Source organism: Nyctereutes procyonoides, unplaced genomic scaffold (genome assembly GCF_905146905.1).
Source record: "Nyctereutes procyonoides isolate TBG_1078 unplaced genomic scaffold, NYPRO_anot_genome, whole genome shotgun sequence".
NCBI lineage: Eukaryota > Metazoa > Chordata > Mammalia > Carnivora > Canidae > Nyctereutes > Nyctereutes procyonoides.
In genome coordinates this window covers 28,520,368-28,540,138 of record NW_026575049.1, presented here as the reverse complement: position 1 = coordinate 28,540,138, position 19,771 = coordinate 28,520,368, and positions in this window count along the sequence as shown.

The following is a 19,771-nucleotide window of genomic DNA, read 5'->3' as shown; positions in this document are numbered from 1 at the left end:
CCTGCTCAACTGCTCTTCCTACCAGGAAATAAGAATAGTGATGATAGAATGTATGATGCATTTATTATGGACCACATAGTTCCTTATTTGCATTTTCTCATTTAGTCTTCAAAACAAGTCCATAAAAGTAGATGCTACTAGTATCTAGTATCATCTTCATTTTATAAATAGACAATGATACCCACTCAGAGAGACTTGCTCAAAGACTGAACTCTAGATGGCAGGGCCAGGAATCAACTCCATGAGTTGATGACTCCAGAATCCATGTGCTTCAAACTGGCTGAGGTGTTGTGCAAAGAAATAGGCTCTGAGTCACAGCTCTGCCACCAATGCAAAGAGTGGCCAAAAGGCCAAGTATTGGGTGGCGCCATCTTGTGAAATGGTGGCCTAAGGCGATGGGAATAGGAGCGAGCCAGGTACTTTAGTCAGCAGTGACAGGTGGGATTGACTGGAGTGCCAGCGGTGCCAGCAACACAGAGAGGCACAGTAGACTCTGCCAAGAACTTCAAATGAGCTGGGGTTGTAGAAGGAATGGAGAGCTGCCATGTCTCTGGGGGAGGGCTGCTTGGAGTCAGAGCTCAGGGTATAGAGAATAGTTACCCAGGTTGACCTAACAAAGTACCACAGAATGGGTACCTTAACCAAATAAAATATATTGTCTCAGTTCTGGAGGACAGAAGTTGAAAATCAAGGTGTCAGCAAAGTTGGTTCCTTCTAAGGTGTGTGAGGGAAGCATCTGTTCTTTGTTCTTCTTGGCTTGTAGATGGCCATGTTTCATATTCACATGGGAGCTTTCTGAATGTGTGTCTATCTCCAGATTTTCTCTTTTGTTTTTTTTTAAAGATTTTATTTATTTATTCATGAGAGACACACCAAGAGAGAAGTAGAGACACAGGCAAAGGGAGAAGCAGGCTCCATACAGGAAGCCCAATGTGGGACTCGATCCTGGGACTCCGGGGTCATGCCCTGAGCCAAAGGCAGATGCTCAACCGCTCAGGCACCCAGATGTCCTAGATTTCCTCTTTTGATAAAGACTTCAGTCATATTGGATATATAGATAATATATGTTCCATATCATATTGGATATATCATATTGGCTAAATAGGGGTCCATTTAACCTCATTTGACCTCATAAGATCACATTCTCAGGTACTAGGAGTTAGGACTCCAACATATGAACTTTGGCGGGGTGCTATCCAACCCATAAAAGAAAGTACGGAGGGGCACCTGGGTGTCTCAGTGGTTGAGCATCTGCCTTTGGCTCAGGTCATGATCCCAGGGTCCTGGGACAGAGTCCTGCATCAGGCTCCTCACAGGGAGCCTGCTTTTCCCTCTGCCTGTGTCTCTGCCTCTCTCTGTGAGTCTCATGAGTAAATAAATAAAATCTTTAAAAAAAAAAAAAGAACGTAGGGAGCAGTCATAAAAGAAACTAAGAGAGTGGGCCCTAGCTAGACCATGAGTCCCCATGGGTACAGGGAGAGGTTTGGAGAAGCTGAGGAGTCAGACAGGGGTATGATCAAGAAGTATACAGAGCCCTCTGACATGAATGCCTGGACTTCTAGTGGTGATTGGGGTGAACCAAAAAGTTAATGTGCTGGGTTTGCCCTAATAATCTCGTGAGGAAGGTGGTAACCAGTTCCAGTCACCACTGACAGCCACCCTCTCTTCACCTCTTGGTATTTCAGTGCCAAGTGGGGAGTGAAAGCTTCCTTAGCATCTTGCTCTCTCAAGAAGTGTTAAAGGTGAGTGAGGTTCTTCCTCCTAGAAACAAAAGAACAGAAATTCTCCCCCAAGCCCATCAAAGCAGAATTAGCATCCCAGGGCCCCCGATGACCATTCTGTACAGGATAAGGGCAGGTCTGGAAACTTTGTGACGTCCCTCAATTAGCTAGATTTATTACCCATTTTTCTTCTGTAATCAGTAGGAAAACAAAATCCTAAGAATGTAGAATGCCCTCATAGCAGTTTTGAAGCATCCTGCCTTAGTGGGTGTTGGGGGGAACAGGAACTGCTGAGGCTGCAGAGCCTGCAGAAGGAGTGGTCACTTGCAGAAAGGCAGGTGATGCAGAGCATTTTAGGAGTCTGTGGAAGAACCATTTGCAGAGAAGACTGGGCTAAAAGAAAGGAGCAATGCTGGGGGTCAAGTTTCTTCCCAGATAGGGGAAGCCCTGATGGCCCTGGACCCCAGGGCTGATGGATGGTCCTGGACCCCAGGGATGTTTACCCCACACAGGCTGAATCTACTCAACTGTCTTCATCTGCCTCCCCACCAAATCCCAGCCCCTCCCTGCTTCATCACCTGAGATTGTCTGATGTGAGAGAATGCATGTGTCCAGTCAGCACCCCCACTTCCATACTAATCACCCCAAAACACATGGTTACCACTTCCTCTGTCATACTCAGCAGTGTATCAATTCAAAGGAAACAGTTACCCAACAGAGAGAGAGCAATCTAGAGACCTGAATCAAACCACAGTCTAGAGAGCAGGAGAATCTCATACAAGAAAGATGCATTTGAAATTGAGAACGGAATCCACTCCATGAGTCCTAGACACGTCCTTGCAATGGTGAGGTGAGGTAGCGATTCTCATGATGGGGAATGGGGTCATGTGGGCCTCAAACTCCCTCTCATCTTTCTGTCAGCCCCCCCAATCAGGGCTAGTGCTCCAGGTTCACCACAATTGTGCAAGGACAAAGCCCAGCCTGTCTTTTTTTTTTTAATGTTTTATTTATCTATTCATGACACACACAGAGAGAGGGAGAGAGAGGTAGAGACACAGGCAGAGGGAGAAGCAGGCTCCACACAGGGAGCCCGATGTGGGACTCGATCCCGGGACTCCAGGATCATGCCCTGGGCCGAAGGCAGGTGCCAAATTGCTGAGCCACACAGGGATCCCAAGCCCAGCCTGTCTTGTCTGAGCCCCGCACCCTACACATACGTCTTCTGGCTCCTCCATCCACATCTCCACTCTCAGACAGCCCTGAGTCAGAGGTGGCTCCAGGCCTTGAATCACACCCACCATAGGCTCTATCTGTCCAGGCCTCTCTCCAAGATGCCTCCTGGGGGCCCCTGCATTCCTACCTTGGGCATGGCTTTCAACCCTTCAGGACAGAGTTCTCAGTGATGCCCTAAGTTCTCCTCTCCCATGGGTGAGCCACTGTCCCTTCACTCTCCAGCTGGACTACAGCAGACCTAAGCTGTGATTCACAGGGTCACAGCTGTTCTCTAACCCTTCTTGAGACTCTGTTCTCACCCCTGAATCTAGCCTTGTTTCTGAGAGCCAGGGCCCATTTATGCCGGGGAACTGAATTTCTTTGTACCTCTCCATGCCAGAGTCCCTATGCTAAAAAGCTCAAGATGATCCTCAGCCTGATAGAGAAGATCTGCAAAAACCCACTATTGACATAATACTTAATGATGAGAAATTTGAAGCTTTTGCATTAAGATCAAGTACAAGGCAAGGATGTCTCTGCTCACTACTCTTTTCCAACATTTTTGGAAATTCTTGGTAATGCAATAAGATAAGAAACATAAATAAAAGGTATACGGATTGGGAGGGAAGGAATAAAACTGCTTTGTTTGCTGGTGGCATGATCATCTATATAGAAAATGTGAAAGGAAAAAAAAAGAAAATGTGAAAGAATTTTTTAATCTCCTGGAAACAGTAAGTGGTTGTAACAGGTTCCCGGATATTAGGTTAATATACAAAAGTCCATCATTTTCTTATAACCAGGAATAAAAAGAGGAATTTAAAATAGAAAACACAGTACCATTTACATCAGCACTTATACAAATGAAATACTTAGGTATAAATCTAACAAAATATGTATAAAATCTATATGAGGAAAACTACAAAACTCTGATGAACAAAATAAAATACAACTAAATAAATGGGGAGAAATTTCATGTTCATGGATAAGAAGATTCAATATTGCCACAATGTCAATTCTTTTCAATTGATCTATAAATTCAATTCAGCCCCAGTCAAAGGGTTAAAAAGCCAAACTATGAGTGTCTTATAAGATAACATAGGAGGAGATCTAGATGGCCTTGTGTTTGGTGATGACTTTCTGGTTACTACACCGAAGGCATAATCCATGAAAAAAATAATCGATAAACTGGACTTGATTAAAATTAAAAACAGTTGCTCTGCAAAAGACAAGGTCAAGAGAAGATAAGCCAGACTGGGAGAAAATACTTACAAGAGACATAGATGTCTGATTAAGGTCTGTGATCCAAAATATACAAAGAACTCTTAAAATTTGGCAATAAGGAAGTGAACCATCTGATTTTAAAATGGACCAAAGCCCTTACAGACATGAAAGATGTACAAATGGCAAATATGCGTATGAAAAGATGTTCCGCATCACATATCATCAGGGAAACACAAATTAAAACAACAATGAGGTTTTACTACACATCTACTAGAATGGTCCTAATCCAGAATGCTAACAACACCAGATGCTGACAAGGACCAAAAGGAATGTTCATTCATTGCTGATGGGAATGCAAAATGGTACAGTCACTCAAGAAGACAATCTAAGGGTTTCTTCCCGATGAGTAAAAAAATGTATGCTCACACAAAAACCTGCAAAGAGATGTTTATGGCAGCTTTATTTATAATTGCCAGAACTTGGAAGCAACCAAGATGTCCTTTAGCAGACAAATGGATAAATCAGCTGTGGCCCATCCAGACAAATGGAGTATAATTCAGTTCTAAAAAAAAATGGGTATCTAGCCATGAAAAGCCATGGAGGAAAACTTAAATGCAAATTATCAAGTGAACGAAGCTGGTCTGGAAAGATTACATCTGTATGACTCCAACTGTGTGACTTTAAAACAAAAGGAGATGAGGGGGAAAAAATTCCAAAAAAAAGAAGGAAAGACCAAATTATGGAGACAGTAAAAGGATCAGTGGTTGTGAGGTACTGGGAGAGGGGTGAATGGGGGAGCATGGGAGATTTTTAGGGCAGGGAGACTGTTCTCTATACAACCATAATGGTGGATACATATCTTATACATTCATTCAAAACCATAGGTGCAACACCAGGAATGAATCCCAATGTAAACTATGTTCTCTGGGTGATAATGATATGTTGAGGTTCATCTATTTTAACAAATGTACCACTCTGGTGGGGGGCATTGATAGTGCAGAGAGAGGATGAGGGTGATGTATGGGGTTAATGGGAAATCCTTTTGTACTTTCCCAATCTTTCTGTGAATCTAAAACTACTCTAAAAAAATAGTCTTGGGGCACCTGGGTGGCTCATTCAGTTTAGTATCCAGCTCTTGGTTTCAGCTCAGGTCATGATCTCAGGGTCATGAGACTGAGCCCCATGTTGGGCCCCACACTCAGTGCAGACTCTGCTTAAGATTCTCTCCCTCTCCCCCTTCCCCCTCCACTGCTCACACACTCTCTTTCTAAAATAAAATAAATAAAATCTTTAAAAAAATAAAATAAAGTCTTTAAAAATGTTTTTAAAGCTCAAGATGGAGGCCTGCCTGTCCTGTCCCTCCCCAACTGGCCTCATAACCTTGTACCTGCTACACCTAAACCCAAGCCCTGAGGCATAGGGCCCAGATCCCTGTTGACAGCTTGTCCCTCAGAACAAACCTGCTTTCTCTGCCACTATAACCAGCTACTACTACCTGCCATTAGTAATTGCCTGAAGTCCTGTCCTTTAGCTTTGCACTCTCCTATTGGGAAACCTCAAGCAATAGGCACAGCTCTCAGAAGAGGGACAAGTAAATTCCTGCTTGTCGGGCAGGAATTTTTCCTATAAACTTCTCACTTGAGGGCAGTTGTTTTATCTGTCTCTGCACAGATGAAATGCTGACAGGCCTTTATCTTCCTCATGACTCCAAACCACACAGTTCAGTTCCTGGTATCTCCTTTACCACCTTGGCCCATCTTCGAAAAACTGCAGGTAGTTTCAGGGCAAAGATTTGAGTTTCCTCTGCAGTTCCCGATCTTTGGCTCAGAATGCCCTGCTGGTGAGTTGTGTGTTGGGTGCCTTTCTGGTGTTGGAAGAGCTAGTGGTCCAGGGCAAAGCCATTGAGTTGCTCCACAGAGGGGCATGGGCAGGACGAGTTGGAATCATCAGGTCTCAAAACATAAATTCTCTGGCTCCCGGAGAGAGTCTGACCAGCTTCTCCTGCCAGGGAAACCAATTCCTTCTACAAATCCTGAAAGAGCATGTTCCATGGGCTCAACCCTGGCCAGTAGCAGCTGCCCTCAGAGGTGGCATCTCCTCCAGACCTGCTACTGTCCTCCATCTACCCACCTACCTGGTGGCCACCCCTCCCAGGCCTGTGCGGGTACCATCACCAGACCCTGTGATTCTCTCCTTTAAACATGTCCAGAATCTACTCACCCTTCTCTCCTCCCTGTCACCACTGAAGCTCCAACCAATGTCATCTTCCTCTTGGTGACTGACTGCTCAGTGGCATCCATGTCCCCAGTCTATTCTCAGGACAGCAGCCTTCTGTTCAAAAAACACATCTGACCATATTACTCCCCTGCTTGAAATTCTCATAGCTTCTCAGTGCCTGCAGGATAAAGTCCCAAATCCTTACTGTGGCCCCAAAGCCCCCCAGAAGCTGAGCTGTCACCATATCTCCATCTCCCAACATCCTGCTCTTTCCTCCTCCCTCTCTGCCCTTCACCCACCCCCTGTTCTTCCCATTCCTCAAATGCCTCACCTTAGAGACTCTCATCCAACACTTCTCCCTCCGGACCAACTCCTGCCCACCTTTCCAGTCTGTGTTTGAATAAAATTTGGTTGGGCCACTTTTCCGAAACCTCCAGGCGAGATTACGCAACTCTATTTCCCTTAGCAGCTCTACTTTTCCTTTTACAGAGCTTTGAAATGTTCATCAAACTTTTGCTTGTTGTCACTGTCTTAAACAAAACTTTTGGCTTCATAAAGGCAGGATCAAGGCTATTTTTTTTTCAGTGCTCTGTTCTCAGTGTCCTGTATGGTGGCCAGAAATCTGTAGGAGTTTAGTACATTGTTTAGTTGTGGTTGCGTTAGTCTACAATGGCTTCATTTTATTTTCCAGAATAAATCTGGAATTAAGGGGGGCAGTACTGGGCCAGTGCCTTGATAATGTCAGGGTCAGTGTGTGAATGGTTCTCTTGGCTTTTTCCTCATTCGTGTTGCTCTCTGGTTGGAAGATACCTATGCTCCAGGCTTCAACTCCATTTCAAGGATGGAAGGAGGGGGTGAATGGGTGACGGTCACTGAGGGGGACACTTGACGGGATGAGCACTGGGTGTTATTCTGTATGTTGGTAAATTGAACACCAATAAAAATTAATTTATTAAAAAATAAAAATAAAAAAATAAAAGTAAAAAAAAAAGGATGGAAGGAAGCAGAAGAAGGGAAGGGCAAAAGACTACCTCCTTGCCAATCTGTCTTTTTATTTGTGAGGAGTAGGCTCTCTCCAGCAGACCACTCTTTTTGTTTTGATCAAAACAGGACAGATATTCATCCTTAGGTTAATCACTTCCCAAGCAGAAGACTTCCAAAACTGCCTTATTAATCATTCGTCTTCTTTTTATTTTTAAAATCGTGGTTCTTATGGGTTGCAATAAAGAACCACCTTCTCTAAGCACAAGACATCGTCCTAGAGACCTAAAAAATAATGGTTCTGTTAGAAGAGAAGAAATAGGGTGAAAAGCATACAGAAATTTTCTATCGTTATATATTGAATTACCCTGGTGCTTAGTCACTTAAAGCAAAAGACATCATTTCACAGTTTCTGTGGGTCAGACATTTGGGAGCAACTTAGTTATGTGGTTCTAGCACAGGATTTCTTATGAGGTTTCTGTTAAGCTGTTGGCTGGGGTTGCGCTCGTTTGAAGGCTGGACTGGGGCTGGAGGATCCACTGCCAAGCTGACTCATATGTTTTCTGGGAAAATGTCTCAGTTTCTTACCATTTGGGTTTCTCTATAGGCCTGTTCATGACATGGCAGCTGGCTTCTCCAGAGTGAGCTTCTGAATGGGGTTTTGAGATGTGAAGAGAGAAAGATGAAGAAAGTAAGAACAAAAGAGAAAGAGAGAGAGAGAGAGAGGGAGGGGGGAGAGAGAGAGAGAGAAGAGAGAGAGCGAGAGAGAAAACAAGTGAACCAAAATGGGAACCACAGTGTCTGTTACAATATCAGAAATGACATGCCTTCTCCTGCTCTCTTGTATCAGTCAGACAGACAAGCCCTGGTGCAATGTGGGATAGGACTGCATAAATGTGAATTCAGAAGGCAGGAATCATTGCAGTGATCTAGGAGGCAGCTAACACAAACCTGTCGAGTAGACAACAGACCTCAGCTGTCACAGTGTGTATTTATTGAGTTGAACTTGCATTGAAAGGAAGGAAGTGAGTTGAAATTAAGTGTTCCTGTTTTTAGGGTGAAGAGAAGGAACAAATTAAGAAAGCTAACAATAATTTCTTGCCTGCTATATGCTAGCCATACTATATAGGTAATTTCACAATGCTTCTATTTGGGAGTGCTTCTCCCAATAGCACTATAACAAGTAGGTGATGATGTGTCCATTGTCTGGACAAGAGCATGAGGGGGGCCAGTATGTCTTCTCTGCATCTGACCCCCAAAAGCCATCGTAAGCCACAGCTGGCTCTCTATCTGTGATACTTGGATTCACTGAGTCTGTTTGTTTCTCTTTAGTGAATTTGAACAAAGGAGGCATAGTGAGAGAGTGAAGAACTGATATTGTCTACCACACTGATGGTGGATACTGATTTCTCACTGAGATACCCTGTCAATGAAGGACTGGGAGTACTGTTGGCTCCACCAGCAACCCTTTCAGCGACCATTCAGCAGAATCTATGATACTGGGACTATCAGTGGTGGGAAAAGGTACGTGCGGCAAAAACCCTGGGGTTCTGGGGCAAGGTTATAGTATCTGCAGTGGAGAATTGTATACCTTTTGGAAAATAATCCCTTGCATGCTAGGAGTCTCTAGTGGAGACATTGCTTGATCATGGGACACCCCATGACTGTGTGACCATAACTGGCCTTCATGAATTGGGTTCTGTCCAACACACCAAGTCACGAAGTGGGACAGGCCTAAGGCATTATGTCATCAGAAGTGGTCCAGGGATCAAGCATGAGCAGGACTGAGGGGCATTAAAAAAGCAAGCTGCATGAGCATGTTGCTTCTCCCCTAGCTCATGCTCAGACTGAATAGGGTGGGAGGTCCCTTAGGACAAGCCAATAGAGGATGAAAACACTAAGCTTGATTCATATATGGGTCAGCTGGATACGTGTGTGGGTGCCAGCAACAAGAGAATAGTGTTTGCAGCCTCACGTAGGAGTAGTCTTACAAAACAATAGCAAGAAAAAATCTTTCAATGGACAGAGTTTTAGGCAGAGCATTGGCCACGTACTTTGCATGGAAAATAAAATAAATATAGACTTATGGGTGAGGCTGTGGTTGGACTCAGCTTTTGCTGGCAGCCCTGCTTCCTCTCCTTCCTTCTTACAGGTTTTGATCCCAAAGGCACATCTTAATAAGTATCCTGTAAAACACCAAACTCCATCTGGGAGTCTTCCTGACAGGGAACCCAACCTATGACAAAGAGAGAAGGCAGCTGGTAGAGACTCTGAGATGGAAGAGCCAAAGGGAGCCATGGATGGTTCAGGTAATCATGTGGGAGGAGCTCATGGGCAGTGACAGTAGGATTAGGGACAGAGATGGGGGGTGGTTACAGTGGTAGCAGGTGCTGCTGCTGAGTGGATGACAGTGAAACTAGAGCTGCTTCAGATTCTCAGCCACCTGCAACTCCCCAGTGGCCTCCTCAGTTCTGTAAAGCCTGGCTCTGGGTACACCCATCATTATCCCCCAGTGTCTGTACTTCCTTACTCTTAATAAAATAATTTGTTAGATACATAGTATAGTGGGTTTAATGGTGGCCCCTCAAAAGATAAGTTTACATCCTTACCCCCAAAACATGTAAATGTGACCTTATTTGGAAAAAGAGTCTTTGCAGATGTAATTAAGAATCTCGAGGTGTGATCACCCTGGATTATCCAAGTAGGTTCTGAATCTAATGACAAGTGTCCTTATAACAAAAAAGGCAGAGGATAGATACAGGGAGAAAAAGGGAAGATCACCTGAAGGCCAAGGGAAATATTGGAATCACCCAGCCACAAGCCATGGAACGCCTAGAGCCACCACAAACTGAAGAGGATAAGATGGATCCTCCATAGAGCCTCCAGAGAGAGCACAGCCCTACTGATGTGGCAATTTTGGACTTTTGGGCTTTACATACTGTGATAGGAAAGATTTCTGCTGTCCCAGGCCACCATGTTTGTGGTAATTGGTTACTACAACTCTAAGAAGCTAATGCACATAGTCACAGCGATAGAGGCTGCATTTCCCAGTTTCCCTTGAAGCTGAATGTGGTCATAAAACAAAAACTTTGCTCCATGGGAATAAGATTCTGCATTTCTGACATGATGTCAGGTGATGCTGCTGCTGCTGGTCAAGGGGACCACGCTTTGAGCAGCAAGGGCCTGGTTAGCATCGCTCTGGGAGAAGATCTGGGAAGGCTTTGGAGAAAACAAAGACATCCCAAAGGGGAAAGAATATATAGTATGTAAAGGAGTGCAGCAGTGAGGCCCTGTCAACTGCAAGTAACCAAAAAACCACTGAAAGTAGCTGAGCTATAAGATACAGAGCCTGGAAGTCAGACAGCACTGTGTGAATCTCAACAGGTCTCAGTCTCAGCCTCATCATGAACCTATGTGCTTCCCCTCCTCTGCTCTAACCACTCAGAACGTGGGTGATTGGCTGGACTGGCTCCAGGTGTCACCAGCAGAGAACTGGGGGCATTTCCAGAAGCAGAAATGATATTTTTACTCACAAGGAAAAGTTTACCCTCCTGCCCCATTGGCCAGACTGACACATGCCCCTTTCTAAGCCAATCACTGGAAAGAGGAGAATTATCACGAATAGCTTAGACTAATCAAATTCTGCTTCTTGGGACTGGGAACAAGAATATATATATATATATCTTATAGGGCAGCCCAGATAACTCAGTGATTTAGCGCCGCCTTCACCCCGGGGTGTGATCTTGGTAATCCAGGATCAAGTCCCATGTCAGGCTCCCAGCATGGAGCCTGCTTCTCCCTCTGCCTGTGTCTCTGCCTCTCTCTCTCTCTCTCTCTCTCTCTCTCTCTCTCTCTCTCTGCCTATCATGAATAAATAAATAAAATCTTAAAAAAATAATATATCTTATATCTAAAATCTGGCTAGTCCATTATATTTGGTTCTGAGGGGTCTATGTCTATTGTTTGTTGTTTCTTCTTACTCTCTCTGCTGGTGCCTTGCTTTCTTGTCAATTAGGTGATTATTAGTTATGGGCTTGTGTATGGAGGATATGTAGAAAGTCAACATGATTTGGCAAAACAAAAACAAAAAACCAATTGGTGTTTTCTACAAACATTTAACTATAGCTTGGTGCCTGAGAGAAACCTGGGGTTGAGCTGATTTGTTGTGCTTCCGGTGACTGGTCATGTCGGTGTTTATAATGTCATGTGGTTCTGTGTCTGTTCTATCACACCTGCTCCTTCTACCACATGGCTGCCTGAGGGAACTCATGGAAGGCAGGATCCCAGGGCAGGCAGAGAAGGGTATTCTATTTCCTAACACCCTGCTATAGGGTTCAAGCCATCTAGGCATCTTGCCTTTGCCATGATTCCAGGGTTGGGTCCACACAGAACAGGCCATGACTGTCAAAAATGGCCATTCCCAGTCCAAGGAGGTCTCACTAGTGTTGTATCTCCTTGGGCTTATGACCATATTTCTAGGGTCTGTGCATTACCACAAGCCTTCTGTTCCTTCTCTTACCCCAGACTTCAGGCCCTAACCCAAACCCTCTACTGCCTTCATCCTGCTCTGCCAGGGAACCCTCCAGACTCCTGAAACTTAGTTATGTTGAGCAAATTTCTGGTAGGAAGGCAGGGGCCTCGCCTTTCATAAACAAAAAGGAACCAGCTGCTCCAGAGGTCAGAGCTGAAACAGATTTGGGTTTCACAGCATGTGTGTGTGTGGATGAAACTTTCTAAGGGAAATACAGCTTGAGATAAGCCAAGAGCATAGATGGGCCTTGGAAACACTATCATCTAAGGGATGGGAAGAGAAAGAAGAGATGATGAAGGAGAAACAAAAGGAGGCAAGAAAGTGCAGTGTCCTAGAGGCCGAGGCACAAATGTGTGTCAAGCTCTGGGATGTTCAATAGCATCAACCTCTGTTTCCACAGTGCTGGAAGGTGACCCCGGATCTGGTAATATGGAGGTCCTTGTTGGCCTTGTCAGAAGCAGTGTTTAAGGGGCAGATTTCTCCAGGCTGAGGAATAAGTGGGAGGTAAGAAGTGATGACGACAGGGAGTATAGACAAGACATTTTAGAAATGCTGAGAATTTCCCCTGCACAGGAGATGTACCCTGATCACACCATTTAATACCACAAAATGATCTCCCCATGCCCACCCAATTCTCTTGCCAAGATCTACTTCTTCCTTCCATAGCACTCACCTCTTTCCAAAATACTATATCATTCTATCCTTTACTTTATTATACTCCTTGTTAGTTGTTGTATCTCCCTTGGGAAACTGTCCCGAAGGCAGAGACTCTTGTCTGTTTCATTCACCTATAAATCCTAAGTGCCTAGAACAAAGGGTTGGCACCCAGTAAGTGTTCAAAAAAAATATTGGTTGAGTGAATAAGTGAATGAATGAGAAGGATTAGGATTGAGAACCTCCATGCCAGCAAAGGAGGGTTATGTTTTTAAAGATGGCGGCAACCTGATTATATGTATGGCTTGGGCAAATTCTCCAGTTTGAAAACACAGGGGAGAGAAGGGAAATTAATGATGCAAGGTCTTGGACACGATGCTTTTCAAAGAACATTTGAACAGAATGGTATGGTTTAGGCAAGTTGTGAGTGGTAACACATAAGGCTGGGAGGGGAGGTTCATCGAGAGTCTTAAACAACTCTGGTAGGGTAGGAGCTAATGTCCTGGGGAATGGTCATCCCAGGCTGACAGTCTTTTTAAATAGAGTAATGACAGATCCCTGTCATTAGGGTCACTATGTTGCACAGCTCAGGCGCTCAAGAGACAACACTCACAACCCCACAGAGCACAATGTGAGTGGTGTCACTTGAAGTTGTGTGACATGGCAGCCCCATGAGAAAAGGCCAGCTCTGAGAGTAGTGCAAGGCAGGACTGTCAATGGGAAGCTCTTAGAGACACAATAAGGCATGATGAGGGGGTGGCACAAGGAGCAGCATGAAAGTCACTGAAGCCCAAGTTCTCACCAGAGCAGAGTTAACTCAAATCCAGATCTAATAGCAGGTGGGAAGGTAAGAGGATCAGAAGTACTGAACATACATTGTTTATGGCACGTCCTTCAGGACGGGATGGCTGTGCTGGGGAGATAATGAATTGAGGTTTGGGTAGTTGCAGTTGCTCAAGAAAGAAGAAGGAAGTCCACTTAGATACCATAATTTTTTAAAGTATGATTATAGATAAATTACCAGATAAGACCCATAAAGGGAATTCAGTACTTACTTTGAAAAAAGAGGCTATTGGAAGAGTCTGTGACTTTTGAGGTTGAGGTAGGGAGGCCACCTATGTTCTACTGAGATCATCTTTGGTGCCTATACTATTCCTATAGGATCCAATTGCACTGTGTCCGCTCCATTCAATTCAACAGCATTCCAGTCCATTCTACAGATGTTAATTGAGCATCTACAACTCCTCAGCATCAGAGGTAAGAAATAAATGGGATGGTTCCTGCTCCTGACTGGCTGTCAGGCTGAAAAAGGGGAGAGAGAAGAACAACAACAATAGAATGTGGAAGGTGCTAAGTCAGAGCTTCTGCAGGGGATTGAGGGAAGCCAGAGGCAGACATTTGGGAGGGTTAAGCCTCCTTCTCTTTCTGAGCTTCCTATGGGGATGAGGCACAGTTGAGCTTTCCTTGGTCATCTCTCCTCCCAAAATCTCAGGCACTGAGGCATGCAGGGGCAGGAAAGGGTATCAGAAACTCAGGATTTCACATTTGTTCCTGCAATCCTTTACTGCAGTCAGAGTCATAGAAGTAGCATTAGACTTGATTTGGTCACTAACTGGCTGTGACCTTGGAGGGTCACTCACTATTCATGAGCCTAGAAGTAGGGATGTGGGCTTGATCCTACATGGAAGCCCCCTTGGCTGCTTGGTGCCATCCTTTGCTAGCCAGATCAGTGAGTAGATCCCAGGGATGATGAGTTCTAGTGCAAAAGCCCTCAGATCCAAGAAGGCTTCCCAGAGATACCTTTCCCTCTGTCTGGCAAGTGTGTCCATAAACTTCAAGGTCCAGCTCTGGAAAGGCCTCTACTACAAAACTTCCTCAGATCTCCCAAGAGGTGACTCTCTGCTCCACATGCTTCTACTGCAGTAGAAGTGGTGGTGGGGCTCTCGGTTTGCACACCACCCTCCCTAGATTGTGAATTTCATGTGGTCAGTCACTGGGTTTTACTCCTCCTCGTGTTCCGTTACCCAGAGCATGGCAGGTGCTCTGTGCTTATTGCATGGATGAAAAAATGGCTGAATGTCAAAATTTTATACCCTCCTTCACTACCCAGAGCCAACATCACTGCCCTGGAAGCCTCGCCTTGCCTCCTTAGGTAAAAGTCACCTTCTTTCCTCATACCCTCATCAGGCGCTCTGAATATCTACTACGGAGCAAGGGCCAGCAATTTTTTTCTATAAAGGACCAGATGATAAATATAGCTTTGCAGGCTGTAGGTCTCTGTTTCAACTACCAACCACCATGGCAGTGTAGAAACATAGTGCAGCCAGAGACAAAGCATGAATGAATTAGCGTGTGTTCTGGTAAAACTATTTCTGGACTCTGAAATTTGAATTTCATGTAATTTCCATATATCACAAAATATTATTCCTTTTTTGATTTTTTTCTCCTAACCATTTAGAGCATTTAAAACCAGTTTGAGCTCATGTGCTGAACAAAAACAGGCTGTAATCCTTATTTGGCCTGCAGGCCATTGTATGCCAACACCTGCTCTAGAATTTATTTAGATCCACTTGCTAATAGGCTTATTTTGGCATCTCCTATTATTATATGAAAAGAGTGAAATAATTAAGAACCCAGCCTTTGGAGATAGTTGGGCCTATAATTCTAAATCTGATTCCAGACTCCCTCTCCTCCCTTCCTTCCTTTTAAGTCAGTCACTAGGGAAGACTGATAAGGGCAGGAAGGTGCCAGGATTCCTATAAAGAGGGTGCCTCCCTTTCCTACGGCTGCTGTACCGGTACACCAAGAGCCTGGTGGCTCAAAACTATAGAGCTGCATTGCCTCATGGTTTGGGAGCCTAGAAGTCCAAAATTAAGGTGTCAACAGGGCCATGCTCTCCCTGACCTGCCTGCCCTAGGTGAGAATCATTGCTTGTCCCTTCTAGCTTCTGGCGTTGGCCGGCCATCCTTGGTGTTCCTTGGCTTGTACCTGTACCACTCCCTGTGTGCCTACCCATCTTCTTCCCTCTGCACATGTCTCTGTATCCAGATTTCCCTTGTATAAGGACACCAGTCATATTGGATTAGGGCCAACCCCCGTGACCTCCTTTTAACTTTGCACTCTTGGTCAAGACTCTATTTCCAAGTAAAGTCCCATTCTGAAGTCCTGGGGGTGAGGACATCAACATAACTCTTTTGGGAGGAAGGGAGAACAGTTTGGGTCAGAGCAGGGTAGCAGCCCAGCAGGGAAGGCAGCTACATGCAGGTGGGTGAGCAACCAAGTAAACATACCGAGACAAAAAAGAAAAACAAGAACAAAAACAAAAAAAGCGTACTGAGACAACCAGAGTGTAGTCACATGCCAGCAAGAGGAGAGGTGCCAGCGTACGTGAGAGAAAGCTAGAATGAACTCTGTGTCATTGGATTGGGACTCGGAGTGTCAGTGTGAATTTAGGATTTTCAAAATAATACACGTAGAAATAACTATAGTCGTAAATACATGGTTCAGGCATTCAATCATTCCCTGGCTCAGTCCACCAAGAGGGCCTCAGCCGCGGGGAGCCCTATATACCATCCTCCACTAATAAAACCAAACAAAAAAAGAGAAAGTAGGATTCCTTGGAGAAATGCCTGAGCCTAAGGCTGGAACAGGAGAAGTTCAAGGTAAGACAGGAGAATCTTACGGTGCCCAAAAATCAGGAAGCCCTAAGGAATGACAGGGACACATCAAAAGGACACAGGAGCCACTTTGAAGGAGCTCTTACTGGCCAAACCTGGGGTGATCAAAACATCCAAACAAATAATCAATCATCGTGATTGATGGTATCCATAATAAGCTAGGAATCCATAAGTTTACACCGATTAAACAAGTGAATAAAAACATGGGAAGAAAATAAAGCTCTTTCTTACAGTGGAATGCCAACTGGAAAATGTCAAAGGAATGATACAATCACTCCACAGAGTGGGCCAACCACTCGGACACTATTTAATTTCGTCGAGGAGCATCGTTGCTTATTAAATCAGCCGGTCAATGCAGGCTGACGAGGGGGTGTCACACAGTCTCAAGGCATCTCTCCACAAAATACTTACTAGTGTCAAGGGTGGGTGAGGAGCTAACTTTACAACGGAGAAGCTTGGCCAGTGCCATCTTAATCACATGAGCAGCGTGAGCCTCACCAGTAACCGGACAAATGAGCTTGACATCTGACAGGAAGTCCTGAGAGGAATTCCGGCATCACTTCTGTGTTATCCTGACCAAAAATCCAAACCTAAGGAAACACCAGACCAACCTAAACAGGGGGAATTTCTGCAAAAATGGCTGGCGTGCAGACTTCACAGAGGTCAAGGGAAGAGGGGCCACTGGTCCCGGCTAAAGGCATCTGGAGAGGTGTGACGTCTACACACGGTGTGCGGCCCTGGGTTGGACCCTTCGTTATAAAAGGCAGTGAGGCTTTCACACAAAGGGTGTATTGAGGTTCTTTGTGCTGCCCTTAACAACTTTCTGTATTTTGAAATTGTTTTGGAATTAAAGTATAAAGAAAATAATAATGCAATGTTGCTGTAGACTGGCCATATCCCTTGTGACAGGTTACTTCACTTTTGATGCTTCAATTTCATCTGTAGTAGGAAGATAATCCTGGCGACTTGAAGGATGTTGTCAGGCACGGAAGAAATTGTGGGGGTGAAGCAGGGGGTCCACTGTCCGGCCACATGGTGAAAATGCGCGGGCCGTGGTCATGATTCGTGTTATGTCCTTGTCAGTATTGTACCTTGTTCTAGAGAATCTAGATGTCACCAAGTATAAGACACATTTTTGTTTTGAAATGCCACGAGGGAAGTAAAAACATGCCCAGTTAAACTGCCAACGTGGTTCCTCATGTAGAATGTTTCATATTTATTGAGAGACCTACTTTACTTAATTTTTTTTACTTAATTTTTTTAATCCCAGTATAATTAACATATAGGGTTACATTAGCTTCAGGCGTACAATCTAATGATTCAACAATTCTACATATTTAAACAGAAGTACCAGGGGCACCTGGGTGGCTCAGTGGTTGAGCATCTGCCCGGGGTCCTGGGAGGGGGCCTCTTTCTCTCTCTGCCTGTGTCTCTGCCTCTCTCTGTGTGTCTCTCATGAATAAATAAATAATTTTTTTATAGAAATCAACAGAAGTACCATATGAGGATGCCTTGGTGGCTTAGTTGGTTGTGTCTGACTTGGGCTTGGGTCATGGTCTCAGGGTCCTGGGGTAGAGCCCTGCATTAGGCTCCCTGCTCCATTGAGGAGTCTGCTTCTCCCTCTGTCTCTCCACCTCCCTCATGTGTGTGCTCTCTCTCTCTCTCCCACTCAAATAAATAAAGAAAATCTTTGAGAAGAAAAAAGTGACACCAAAAATTCATTAGGGATGATACACTGAGATGTTCATCACAGTGCTATTGAAAAAAAAAAGGTACCATATGATCAGCAGTTCCACTTCTGGGTATGTTCTCAAAAGAATTGAAAGCAGAGACTGGAGCTCAAGTTCACAGCGGCATTGTTCACAATACCTGAACAACCCAAAGGGCCACCAACACATGAATAGATAAACAAAATGTGGTTTGGCTGTACCGTGGAATATTATTCAGCCTAAAGAAGAAAGAAATTCTGACTCATGCCACAATGTGAATGAACCATGAAGACATTACAGTAAGTGAAATAAGCCAGTCATGACCGGACACATATTGTACAACTGTACTTAGTGTAGCACCAAGGACAGTCACAGTCATAAAGGCAGAAAGTAGAATGATGGTCACCAAGGGTGGGCAGGATGGGGGAATGGGGAGTTATGGTTTCACGGGGACAGACTTCCAGTGTGAGAGGACCAGCAGCTTCTGGAGGCGGTTGGTGGTTAATGGTCACACGACAGCGTGAATGAACTCGATGCCGCTGAATTGTGCACTTAAAAGTAGTAAAAATTACAAAATTTGTGTTATATACAGTTTACAATTGTAAAAAATAAAAAAAGTAGGCACCACAAATTTACAGTGAGAGAAATCAGAGCGTTGGTGACCTTTGAGAGGCGGTGATGGGGAGGGGGCACCAAGGGGCCTTCTGGCACCTGGGAATGTTCTACATTTAATCTAGTGGCGGTTATGTGAGTGTATGGATTTATAGATATGCACTGCACCCTACACTTAGGACTGGTGCACTTTAGGGTATAGAAGTTGAAATTATTTGTGTGTGGGGGGAGAGGTCTTGAGACAGAATCTCAAGCAGGCTTTACGCCCAGCACAGAGTTTGATGTGGGGCTCGATCTCACAACCCTGAGATCATGACCTGTGGTGAAATCAGGAGTCGGGACACTTAATCGACCGAGCCACCCAGGCACCCTAAAGTTTTGGGGTTTTTTTGTTTTTGTTTTTGTTTTTTTAGAGAGAGGGAGTATAAGCAGGGGGAGGGGGAACTATGTTAAATGCAAATACAATAGACAATTTTTAAAAATCATATAAGCAAAACTTCCTAAGTCCCAGGAGGAGATGAGCTAGCCTCCATGGCATGCAAGACAGTTTTCCAAGAATCCCAGAGCTGAGAAAAGCAAGATTCCAGGGAACTTGGTAGGATCCTTGCATTGTCCACCCCTGTGGTCAGAACCCTGCTGAGTAACCATGCGCCCCACCTCCCCTTGTGGGATCTTACCGCCACATCAGAGGCACCCCCTCAAGAACATGATCAAGCTCTTCTTGTTCTATTGATTGCTCATTGTTGCTTCTTTGTTTTTATATCATTGACGACTTTATTTTTAAAAGTTGAAAACTTAGGGATGCCTGGGTGGTTCAGTGGTTGAGCATCTGCCTTTGGCTCAGGGCGTGATCCTGGGGTCTCGGGATCGAGTCCCGCGTCGGGCTCCCTGCATGGAGCCTGCTTCTCCCTCTGCCTGCGTCTCTGCCTCTCTCTCTCTCTCATGAATAAATAAATAAAACCTTTAAAAATAAATAAATAAAAATAAACAAAAGTTGAAGACTGTTAAATTCTGATGCTCTGTATTCAGACCACCTCACTGCTGAGCTCTGGTCACATGCGCTGTCCGTGCTCACCACACAGGGAGCCCGAGGCTGGGGGCACTTGGCCCTACCGAGGAAGGGGTGTGATCCACTATCAGGAGCTCGGCCCAGGTGCCAGAGTAGCCGTTACAGCCACAAGCGCCAGGGAAAGAGGTAAGGGTAAGCCTAATCCTTCATGGATGGAATAAGCCAGG